Source organism: Triturus cristatus, chromosome 8 (assembly GCF_964204655.1).
Source record: "Triturus cristatus chromosome 8, aTriCri1.1, whole genome shotgun sequence".
NCBI classification, from domain to species: domain Eukaryota; kingdom Metazoa; phylum Chordata; class Amphibia; order Caudata; family Salamandridae; genus Triturus; species Triturus cristatus.
Window position 1 is genome coordinate 830,596,045 of NC_140591.1, and position 12,650 is coordinate 830,608,694.

The window sequence follows — 12,650 nt, forward strand, 5'->3', positions numbered from 1 at the left end:
GCAAACACACCGATTGTGAAAGTGAAATACGATGCACTTGGCAAGGACGTGCCTGGCTATTCAAACTGCCTTAGATTTCATAGACGTCATCCGAGGCGGGAGACCATAAATGAACAGGGCAAACGCAGGTGCCGATTAGAGGACGGTTTAAAATAAGGCAGTGCGATTGGTAGATTAACCCGACATCTGGCGTGTTAACGTTTAACGAGGGCCTATGCATTAGGCCCTATGCTACAAAACGTGTGGTGTGTGTGTAGATAGAAATTAAAAATTAAATGAACTATGATCGATACATTCTCTCAATTAGCATGACAAAGAGCAGGCAGTAATTATCTCAATGTGTTTTAAGGTCATGGAGCAACAGCTGAATTTTTCCGTATGTAACACAGGTTACATAACACACACGCACGCGCGCACAACACAAAAGCTACCTTTGCCAGTGCTACCGTTGCCATTGGCTGGTCACAGGTCACCATCCAGGTTCACAGGACAATGTCTCCAAAACTTCATGCTGTATTATAGCTGCAGTTGCGTTTGGCTTTATTCCAGTCCGGGTTAATGTTCAACTGTCTGTTTGGCGTTTCCAGGCAAGCCGGCCGCAACGTGGCCAGCATAAATCACGTCAATAGGCAGCGTGATTGTTCTGCAACTGGATGAAGAAAATAAACATAATTATTTTTCTTGCGGCAGAAGAATATTCGAATTACAAACACGTTCACAGGACGATATATACGGATAATAATATCAGAATAATAGTGCACTACAGTAATAAAACACTGAGAAGTGTGGCTCAATGGTTAGAGCGGCAGATCCTGATGCAGAGGTCTGGCCCGGACCAAGGTTCAATTCCCGCCTCGGCGGGTCTTGGGCTCAATTTCCCCGGACCTGATAATTCTCGCCTCGGTGCCTATTCTAATCATGGGTCCCACTCTGCAACTCTGGGCAATAGCTTGCTTAATCTCCACAACGGCCCCAAAAGCGCTAGGATGCCTGGCTTCACCTTGGGGGTGCCCAGGAGTGGGCACTTCACAGGGAAAGGCCAGGAAGGGTTCCACAGCGGTATGTGCACAGCGCCTGAGAGACCCTTTCGGGGGGGTGCGGAGCGCTATATAAATGCACTACATTTACATTTACATTTTCCACACACCTGAACCCTTGTGGTGGCAAAAAAAAAAAGCACGAGAGGCTCTTCCTGTTGTCTCGTGAAACCCACCTTCCCCTGCATGTGAGCCCTTTAGCACGTGTTCTTGGAATCACAATGCAGGTTTATGTGGCAGGGCTACTTCATCCTGCAGGAGCGGCACAGGCCAGTCACTTGGGATTTCATATTCTAAAAATACATGTTGGCTAGTTTATGATATTAGGTGAAATGGGGAGCATTATAGACCACTGACTCCTTGTAAGTGTGGAAAAGGCCGCTTTATTGAAACAGATTGAGATGGGTGCGTATCACATAAAACCTCCTCAGCCTATGACCTTACAGAACTAAAACCTCACTATACATAAAAACACCTACCATCCTCCTGCCCCTCCCCTAATCCCGCTTCCCGTATACATACCCTTCAAACTTTAACATTATAACCTGCTATACATTGTCTGATTGCCTTACTTCAAACTTACCCTCCTGCTTAGCCATTTACTAATTAACGTGTGCTCAACTTGTTTTTCCTATGACGTAACATTTTGACTCCAGGACTTCCGACGTGGGTTTGTTGAGACCCTCACTTTCTGCCTGCTTATCCTAAATTAACCATACTAACCTTAAGTGAAGGCCTGCAAACTTGTAGGCCAACCGCCACCTACACCTGCTTCAAGTGACAACTAATACAAATGTTTTCCCCTATGCATCTCCTGCCACCAGCCTGTCCGATTCCTGACCAACTAATCAACCTATTCTTTCACCCAAATACAACAGAAATATAAGGGGATGAGTGGGGGGGATAAAATCTTTCTGGCTGTAAGGAACTGCCACTGTGTTCACCTATTCACAAAATGAGGAGTGGCAGACCAAAATGGAGCCTTATTAGCAATGGCTTTGCTGAAGGGAGGGGGGTCCACTCCGGGCAGCACTTTTTATGGGGCAGCGGCTGCCCCGCCTCCCTCCGAGAACAAATCGTCTGGCGATGGCCAACTCTCCATGGAACAGGTTGTATGCTGACACCCCCCCTCCTCTTTCCTACACCGGGTAGCAAATTCAGGGACCGCCCGTATGCCAAAAGTTTTAGCAATGCCACTGCTTAAAAGTACCTTGGTTGTCCTTTACCGGATGTAGCCCAAAACCAGCATAGTCATCTAGACTGCACCTGGTTCCCCCAATACCGCCAGGGGACAGATCTCCCTTCGGTCGTCTGTCCCCCAAAGCCGTATTCGTATCTAAGCTTGACAGGGAGGGTTTGCTCTGAATCGCATGAATAATATCCTCGTATTAGATGAGAAATAGTATGATATTTGTTGTATAATTCAAAGATCGACATTTCACAACAACGAGAAATTGCATAGCCTTTAAAAGCAAAACCGGTGTGCAATAAAGGGCTCTAGCAATGTAGGCATAGTACCATGGAGAACAGAGGCGGAGAAGGATAGAGTTTGTTCTACTCCCTTAACTGAAGTACCTTCAATGGTTAAAAAATTACACATTCGCCAAATCCAAGTTTAACTTCTACAAATGCCATAATTAAGCACAATTCTATTCATAAATTATTGAAAATGGTTAGTTAACGTTTCATAGTACTGAGATTAATATGCATCCAATGAGCATCCTGTCTAAATGATTAGTTATGATGCTTGTTGAAACGTTCAGCATTAAAAAATAATAACTTCTTAGCTAGAAGACTTCTCTGTCTGAATTGTCCACAGACGCGCAAATAACGCCATTATCATCCAACACACTGATGCAGAACGCATCCACCATTGAAAGATGAAATCATGAGTTGCCATCCTGCAACAGGCATCTGAGACGTACAGGTCTGTGGATTGGCGCTCATTTTGCATCTTTCTTTACCAGCAGCTGCCTGTCGTGTGGCCTTGCGAGTAGATCATAGTACCACCCAACCTAAAGGCCTGATCAGCCCAGAGCCCAGACTAATCAAGCAGCGCTCTGCTTACATCAGGGCACCATACTCGGCCAATAGCATGGCCAGTCAAATCTGAGCACATCTAAGAAACCAGACAAGCCGGAGCCAAATATGGTCCAGCACTGTCCCTTTCCAGTATTTAGATGAGACGTCAGCTCAGTAACAAAATATGGCAAATCAATTTAAGTCCTCTGCTTCAGATTATGTCTCAATCAATATTAAGAGTATTGAGAAACACGCCAAGTGCAGGGATCCAGAATTAAAATATAATGGGACACTTACACTTAAATGTTGACAGTATTTGCCAAAGGTTAGCAGTGCGTTATTAGGATAGGACTGACCGCTGGAATTCTGCATCAGCTCACAGTGAGCAGGGCATGACAAGTTTCTTAACAACATACCGTTGGAACATGTAAAAGCTTCTTATATGACACCAAGAGGTATGGTACTAAAAAAGAGTCAGCAAAGAAAGGATTCAGTGACATATACATAACAAAGAACAAGCCTGACAGTGGAACCTTCTACTTACAGCATCAAACCTGTTTTAACACTCCTCATGTAATGTCCCATCTATACTCAATGGGCTTTGTGTGCACACTGGATAGTACCCACCATCACAGTACTTGTTCCTCCAGGAACTTTAACGATTTAAAACCAATGCACAGGTGCACCACTTAAGAACAGCTTATGTCAAAAAGAAAAGGGCAAATTTTATACGTCCAAGTCCATCAAAGAAAGTTCTTAAATTTGTTCTTATTTTATTTTTTATCTTTTATTGTTTCATTTTCAATTCGCGTTGATGACGCACAGCGTTTAACACACAGAACAGCCGACGCGCTTCGTCCCTTTGCAGGACTTCTTCAAGGCAATTAGAGTAGGTGGATTCAAGCTCTCTCCACGACGTATTGTTTTAATTAGAGGATTCCCCTAGGGAAAATGCTTCCCCATCCAATGAAATATTATGATAAATAGTGGCGACGTCGAAGTCACGATGACAATCACTCAATAAATGGAAACTGCGAGTCCCACTTTGGTGAAAACACGCTCTATCACTATGTGTACTTTGCAGGTGCAGTATAAGACCTTTCCACAATATTCAAAAACCAGTATATATCATCTTGTCTATAATAATTCTATGCCAAGCAGACGTTTAATTGTGAACATATTAAGCAAAGCACCCCAATAAGGCAGCAAAACGGCAACCAAAGTAAGCCTGTGACTGCTGGCATATATTCAGTAGTGCCGGTCACTGAATATATGCCAGCAGTCACAGCCTTACTGTGGTTGACGTTTTGCTGCCTTATTCGGGTGCTTTGCTTAATATGTTCACAATTGAACGTCTGCTTAATAGGTGTCCAGCTGCGGGTGTGCCAAGAATCACCAGCGATGAGGAGCTTGACTGAAAGATAAGCAGGGATACTGGATTTTATGACTTTGTAAATGATGCAGCTGGTTTTGAAGATGACACTGGCCAGCAAGGACAGGCAACGAAGTTCCATAACAATGGTGGTAATGTGATCATATTTCTTCCTGCTCTGGGGGAGATGTGCTGTGGCGTGTAGGATGCCCTTAAGGAAAGTGGCTGATCACCTTTGCGTTTCACACTGAAACAAATGTCAATGTTAACAAAGTGGGGACCTGAAGATTTGCTATAAAAGAAATGTACATAAGAAGATAAAGATGATCCTATATTACAGGCTCTTGAATTCAAATAATCCTTTAAGAATTAAAATAATTCTTTAAGAATGTTCCAAATGTTGTTATGACACAAAATAATAATATACTAATGTACAAAGGATACTATTTAATTCAAAGAGTGGTAGAAGCGTGTGCATATATAATTCTTTAGCATTTTATAACAAACATGAAGTAGCTGACTTGCACACTTTGTGTGTCCCCCTAGATGCCCTTGTTTATTGTTCGAATGGTTGTTTGTGATGGAGTTAAGGCTTGCTTATAATTAAGTAATGAATGCAGGTTGAGTTACTAAGTGTATAATGTGTGGAGAAGGGTCTGTGGAAACAATTTCCGAGTATATTTTTGTGACTGTTATGTAATAATTAGTGTACATAGAAGAAGAATTGTGTGAGTACAAAGAAATATGTTGTTAGATAAACATTAAATAAAAAGTGAACTAAAAATACATTGTGTATGCATATATCATGTTGGGCTCAACATATACATTTTTAACAAATACTTATCAGGGGACGTATGCAGCTGTAAATACTTTGAGGTAGGTGTTTTTTGTTCTTGTATTGGTCTAGATTCCCCTGGATCTGCCCCGTCATTTATTCTACTCAGGGGCCTCTTTCCTTCCTTGCCCTTAAGGGGTGCCCATGTGGAGTCAGGGAGGCCACGGAGTAGGGCACCACCCTGATACAAGAGTACAAGGCAGTTCTGCACTACTGCAGTCGCTTTCTAGAATAAACGGTTTCACTTCATTCAGAAGCGAGAGCTGGTACCAGGCCAGCTTTAATTTTTGGTAATGTATTCCTTGATGGTGTGGTTGGTGTCCAGGGTAAATACAATTGACTTGGCACTCAGTGAAAGCTGGAGTTCAAAGTCATCAAGGTTCTCACCACTGAGCCAGGAAACTAACAGGGAGTCTGTCTTGGTTAGGCTGAGCTTTAGATAGCACTGGACATCCAAGTCTGGAGGATGTGCAGGAGAGTTTGAGGTGTTGGATGCCTGAAGTAGAGGAGACTTGCAAGTAGTTTTGTGCATTATCAGTATATTGGTGAATCTTGATGCTGTTATCTGGCAGTGGACACCAAGCGGCTTCACGTAGAGGTTGAAGATGACCGGGGACAATATGGAACACTGCAGTGCTCCCTTAGGCGACGAGGATCTTTAGGGACCTGGAAGTGCTCTTGTGAAAAAACTGGAAGCAGTCAGAGTGGTAGAAGGAGACCCAGTGTAGGACACTGCAGGTGAATCACAATTGAGACTCTAGAGTGTGTATGAGGATGGGATGACGGTATGACAACACCTGAAATGTCTAGCAGCATCAGGAGACAGGGGCCATCTTTATTTGTGGTATGAGGTCAAGAGGGCACGGTCTATGATGTGCAGGTAGCAGTCTCCGTGCTTCAGCATGATCTGAAGCCAGACTGATGGTTATGCAGGAGATGGATAGCACTAAGGAGGTCTTGGAGTTGAAAATAGACTGCTTTTCCAATGAAAATAGTGAAGGGTGTAAGAGTTAGGGGGTGACGTAAAGGCTCGATGAAATATACAGAATAAAGTACACCAAACAGGCAAAGTAAAACATTAAAGTAGTCACTTATAACGCAAAATACACAAGATGATGGACGGAATGTTGCACATTGGCAAAACATTCACCCCCAGTCACAGATCTGGGTTTAATCCATTGTTATTCTGCTCACCACGCCACCCCAGTTCAGACATGGCCATATGCAAATCAGTCTTTTTTTTTTTTTAAAGAAACCTTTATTTACACAATAAAATACATACAAGGGCCTACAACCTCCAAGGCCGGCCGCTACAGAGCCCGAGGGCTCGCAATGCAACGCCACACATTCAAATAAACTCCCGGCAGTTCGTGAGCATATGCAATAGGCCGTGGCCATAGGTCAAGAGCAATCGGATAAAACAGTTTCATTTTTTATGAAATACAAAACACACTCAAGGCAATGAGAGTCCAGAATAGCAGCGTGCGCTTCCCAGGACGGGGGGCAACGTACAGTAGCCGAAGCAGTTCTTGACAGGAAGTGGAAGTGGGGCGCAGTGGGAAGACAAAACATGGAACACACCTCACACAATCCCGCAGAATGTGTGGCTAGGGGGACATAGCAATATCAACCTCTAACAGCAGAGGCGGGGTGCAAATATGTCCACGATATAAATTCCATGGACCCCATACCCCATACCTTATTCCATTTCCCGGGCTTGCCTCTCGCCACATACACCGTCTTTTCCCTGAACATACACCAGTCCATATTCTCCTTCCATACTGCAGTCGTGGGCGGCCTCGGGGAGCCCCACAGCTGTGCAATATTACGCTTAGCCACCATGTACCCCAAAGTCACCCACTGCGTCTGTGCCACATTATAGTCATTCGGTTCCCAGACATTCAACAAACACCTCCTAGCCTCTGGCAACAGAGCAACGTGCGTGACCTCCTCCATTATGGCGTGGATGCCGTTCCAGAATCGCACACCCTCCGGATATTCCCATAGGATATGAAGAAAGGTACCAGACAAGCCACATCCACGCTTACACATTCCATCCCCGAGTAACCCATACGTAGCAAACCGGGCCCCGTGACATACACTCTAAGGAGGATCTTCAGCTGTACAAATCGTAAGCGGGCCGGGATCGCCACCTCTTTCGGGGAGGCCACCGCCGATACCCAGTCCTCATCGTCCAGTTCCAAGCCGTCGCCCGTCCATGCCTCCTGCAGACGGGTCAGCAAGTCCGCGCGATCATTAATAAGTTTTTTGTAAATAAGAGAAATAGTGCTGTCGGGCACATAGCCATCCAACACTCTATCCTCCAGCGGGAAATATTCGGGGATAGCAGCAGCGTCCGGAAAGACCGAACACAACGCATGGTAGACCTGTGCATACCGGAAGTACTCTCTATCATTTAATTTGTATTCGGTTTTGAGCATTTCAAACGTTTTGAAAGACCCCTTCGCCCAAAGATCACCTACCTTACATATACCAATCATATCCCATTTCTCGAAGCCTTTCGTTTTCCACAAACAACCCAGACGCCCGGAGGCATACAACGGTGTCGCCCGAGTCAGGCGATCCCTCCATCCCATCGCAGCACTCGCCGCATGCCACACACGTACCGCAACCTGCGTGGGTCCTGTCAACCGTGCATCCGGGGTCACCGAATACAGCGCCCTATTATAGTGCAAATCAGTCTTGACCCTCTGCCTCATGGGAACAGTCCAGCCCGAACTACCAAACCAGGTCTTCCCTGGACCGGAATCAAGCATCCTAGCACTGGTTTCGGGGTTTATAACGCAAACACATTTTCCCTGAAAATCATGGAGTACCTCTGAACTTTAAGGGAACGCGGGAAGTCAAAGAGAGGCACAGAGAGAGTGAGAAGATAGGACTCACAAAGATCAGTAGGTGTGACTTACATTTGTAGTATTCCTGGTGTAATGGTCAATGTCAGGAGTAAGTAAGGAGTTCTCCTGGCTTACACCTGAAATTCAAGAGTAAGTCACTGAAAATCAATATGAATCTAGGCCGAAAAGTGGGCAGAAAGTAAAGACTACATGCAGACAGGGGCACAATAACATGCAGGTAGACAAAAGATAGGTAAACAATGAAGCGCATGGGTAAGGCAGGAGCAGTAGATAGGGATGTACATAAAATATTACCTTAAAAAAGTTCACAACGTTGTACTTTATGAAGTTGGTTTACTTCGCACAACTTCAATTTCACTTGTTAAATGCACTCGCCTGCATTTTTTTTATCTATGGAAAATGCGCCCTGTAAAAGTTTCTCGGGCAGAAACCAATTTTTCACAGATTTTTTATCACGAGTTGATAAAGTTTTGAAAAACGACTTTGCACATCACTTGAAATCCTGACTGCAATTGCTAAATCACTAAAAACAGAAACCTAAAACTCAGTCCCAAAATCAATGTACAATTATTGACCACTCCTCTAACATCAGGACAGGAATTATGGTAGGATATTCATGCGAAATGAATTACTCTGATAAAGCAACATATTGGGTTTCCAGCTCAAATCTGGTCAATCTGAAAATATAGCAATAGTCAGACTAATTTCAAGAATTTCACTGTGATCTCAGGACTCTAGAAAAGGCGGGGAATTCTTTTACAAAAACACTTTTGAAAGTACCCACAAGCACTCCTACCCTTCCATTGAAACTAGATCTCAAACTTAGGCCTACATTGGAGGTGGCAGCTATGAAACCGGGTTGATACTGGCTCAGGGTATGGATTATGAAAGATCAGGCCCCACACAGGGAATGCCTCACTGCTCTACTTGTAGGCCGAGCATATTTAATTTCCTTGGCTTTCCCACATAAAAAATGGCTGACAATATTAGATATGAGGGAGTTTTGGACCCATCCCACAAGCTTTTATCGAGTTGCCTATGATAATTTAAACACACACTGTTGGGATTATATCATGAAATCTGAGATAATGGCTGTGAAAGCAAGGAACCCTACCGATTATTTGTCCATAAAAAAACCCTTTAGAATTTAAACCTTCTATGACTTTACCGGGAACACTTTGGCACGAGTACTTTATATAAAGTTTAGGCTAGGCACTTTACCTTCAGCCTCTTTTACCTGCACTTGGTAAAAAACATAAGTACCAATAATAAATTATGCCCGTGGGGATGCCAGGTGGTAGAGAATGACGAACATATATTGTTCTTTTGTCAGGCGTATAAGAAACAGCGCTTTCACTGGATAGGTCCGTTATTCCGCCTTTATTGGCTAAATAATCGCCATAATGCTTTAGGGATATTTAAGACAGATGCCAGTGATACCGTTGTGTTTGCGGTGGCAAGTTACTTGTCCTTAGTCTGGTCTCCTAGGATGAAAGCTATAAGGCCAATGGCTAGTGTTTCCCGATAAATCTGGCACTCAAGTACAAGTGCCCACAAATGTCAAAGAGCTTGAAGCTAGAGTTCTTTCCCCTTTAAGGATCGTTTTTTAATCTCCAAATAGTGCTAGGCGGATGCTATAATTTATTGATTTTTAGCAACAATTCTTCTGTAAATATGAAATTTTTTATTGATTTTTAAATGAGATGATTGCGATTGTTTTTATGTAAAGATTGTCTAGTTTTTATGAGTTGGGTGCCTTGTATGGCCTGTAATAGGTCGAAATAAAGGATAAGGAAAGTAGGCATCAACATTGAGAAAACAAATATGCTCAAGGGGGATCAAAACTCGGAAAACCTAAGGAATCCAGACGGAATCTAAATCCTAGATTGGAGCAGATATATGGATGTCTAGACCTTGACAAGTACCGAATATGGTCAGCATAGAACTAAATGGGCAGTCAAAAGTGGCTTCACAAATCCTGTGTGTGCACACACACACACACACACTTAGAATTGTGTTTCCATAGGAAATACTTTTTTTGGTATGCTAAGATGTTTGGCCCTACTTGACAAATCTTCCAAAAACTTTCCAACACCAAAAATGTTTACCCCAGCTCCTTCCTGGAAAGTTTTGGGGTGATCCCTCAGGCGAGGCCTAATAAAAAGGGGGATTCTCAAATCAACATATTTGGTAGAAAGCTAGATCTTGCTCCAGAAAGAGTGCTTTTTCTGTATTTGGTGTAAATCCGTTCAGTAGTTTTTGAGCAATTAATGCTCTAAAACTTTATATTTTACGCTGTGGAGGATCCACTGGAGAGACATACATCATGTTGAGATCTGACTGGCTACCTCCACATCAACAACAACGTAGCGCCAGCCATCTTGAGACTCAGGACTGACTCCCAAGTTCTAGAAACAAGACAAGAAAAAAGACGCAACGGGGCAAGGTAGGAATACCCAGACCCTCTATGCTTGGTATTGGGGTCCCAGAGAGACCACACCTGCAACTAAAAACCTTTTTCTCAAAATTTTGCTGCAAATTCTCCAAGGATCCTCGAATGCGTGGCAATTGTTTTTTTAAAATAAAAAGCAGGATCCCACATTATTACACCTCTTCCCGGGTTGGGCCAGGGACTGGGGGGTCGTGAGATGTTGCTTTTGGGGTGGTGGGGCAAGTGGCCACCCTCCCTGAGCCTGGAGAAAGCTCAGCCTGGGGATGCTACTCCCTGGTGCCATACTAACAATAAGGAGAGGGGGTAATGCGGCCCCCTTCCTCAACGGCGATGCCATTTCCTGCGGTCAGAGTAACAAATAAGGGGAGGTGGGTGCCCAACCACCCTCCCTGAGCTTTGAGGAGGCCCCGGTCACCTCGTTCCCTGGAGTCATACTAATAAATAAGGAAAGGGGAGCCCACAGCTACCCTCCTCAAGCCTTAATAGGCCTCAGAGACCCCATCTCCTAGAGCTGAATTGAATTTGAAAAGGAAAGGGAGCCACACAGCCCCCTCCCTTTTTACTGCAATTCGGCACCAGGGGATGGGGCTTACGGGACTGGCTAAGGCTAAGAGAGGGGGGCCTCTTGGCCCCCCACCCAAATGAAATTCAGCCCTGGGGATGGGGTACCCAGGGCCTAATAAGGCTCAGGGAAGAAGGCCATGCACACCCCTTTACCTTATTATTGGAAATCGGCCCCGATGCTGGGGTCCCTGGGGCCTATTACGTCTCTGAGAGGGGGGGCTGTGCACCCCCCTTCCCTTAATAATGGAATACGACTCAACTGAATGGGGTCCTCAGGGCCCTTAGTGGTTTGGGAAGGGAGGCCGCATGCTCTCCTTCTGTTAATTTTTTTTTTTTTTTTAAAGGCCCCCAGGGATGGGGTCCTCAGGGCCTAAAGTGGCTTGGGGAGGAGGTGTGCGAACCCACACAGCTTCCTCTCCTGAGAGGATACATTTCTGGCCCATAATCCAGCAGACTGCTGAGCAAAAATGGCAGGGCCAGCAGTGCAACCACCTTCCCAGACATGTTTTCGACTATCCAAGGTGAAAAGGGATTAGAGCAAGTGATCGGTCTCCACCTAGTCATCCTCCCTAACAGTTACATTTACTGCCTCTTATGTTACACAGGTAGCTTGCTAGGTTGAACGTAAAAGAAAAGGAAATGTGCTATTTGCAGATAGAAAATCTTGGGCTATCTGGGAGATACGAGGAGTAGGAGACAATGAAGAAGCACAAAACATGAACAAAATGCACTTTCCAACGGTGAGTCAGAGTAGTTAGCTTTAGCTCCCTTTCTAAGTCCAACAAAATAAAACATGGAGACAGATTACTTTTTCATATAATCAAGGGGTATTTTATTCCAATTTTTAAATCAAAAGCACTGGATTCCAATACCGGTTATAAATCAATAAACGGGAGAAACAGAGGGAAACTAAATACATTGCAGGAAAATGATACTTGATAGATGGGGGTCTAACTCCTAACCTCCAGTGGGGCAGCTTTGTGAGCTTCAATGAGTCGCACACCCCAAGACGACCCTTTGAGCCTGTTAGACCTGGCTTTTTCAGCAGGTTTACCCCCAGACGTTTTGCTTTTTGGCCTCCTGTTTTTGACCGTGTTTTTGTTGGTTTTAGGACTCTGGGCACTTTATCTCCAGTGGCAGCTCTGTGAGCTTCAATTGAGTCCCACACCCCCAGAAAACCCTGTGTCACTGCAAGTCTTTGCTTTTTCAGCAGGTTTACGCCCAGACAGTGTGCTTTTTGGCCTCCTGTTTTTGACCATGTTTTTGTTGGTTTTATGACAGAGCACTTTACCTCCAGGGGCAGCTCTGTGAGCTTCAATGAGTCGCACACCCCAAGACGACCCTTTGAGCCTGTTAGACTTTGCTTTTTCAGCAGGTTTACCCCCAGACGTTTTGCTTTTTGGCCTCCTGTTTTTGACCGTGTTTTTGTTGGTTTTAGGACTCTGGGCACTTTACCTCCAGTGGCAGCTCTGTGAGCTTCAATTGAGTCCCA

General features: G+C 44.5%; 1 protein-coding gene across 5 annotated transcripts in view; it reads right to left on the reverse strand.

The window, feature by feature from the left end:
* Window positions 1-12,650, reverse strand: part of LOC146805136 (F-box-like/WD repeat-containing protein TBL1X) — a 738,509-nt gene that overhangs the window by 353,743 nt on the left and 372,116 nt on the right. For all 5 annotated transcript variants that reach the window (XM_085622288.1, XM_085622291.1, XM_085622290.1 and 2 more), the window contains one exon: window positions 432-649. The gene's annotated coding sequence lies outside the window, so the exon portion shown is untranslated. The remainder of the gene's footprint in view (window positions 1-431; window positions 650-12,650) is intronic.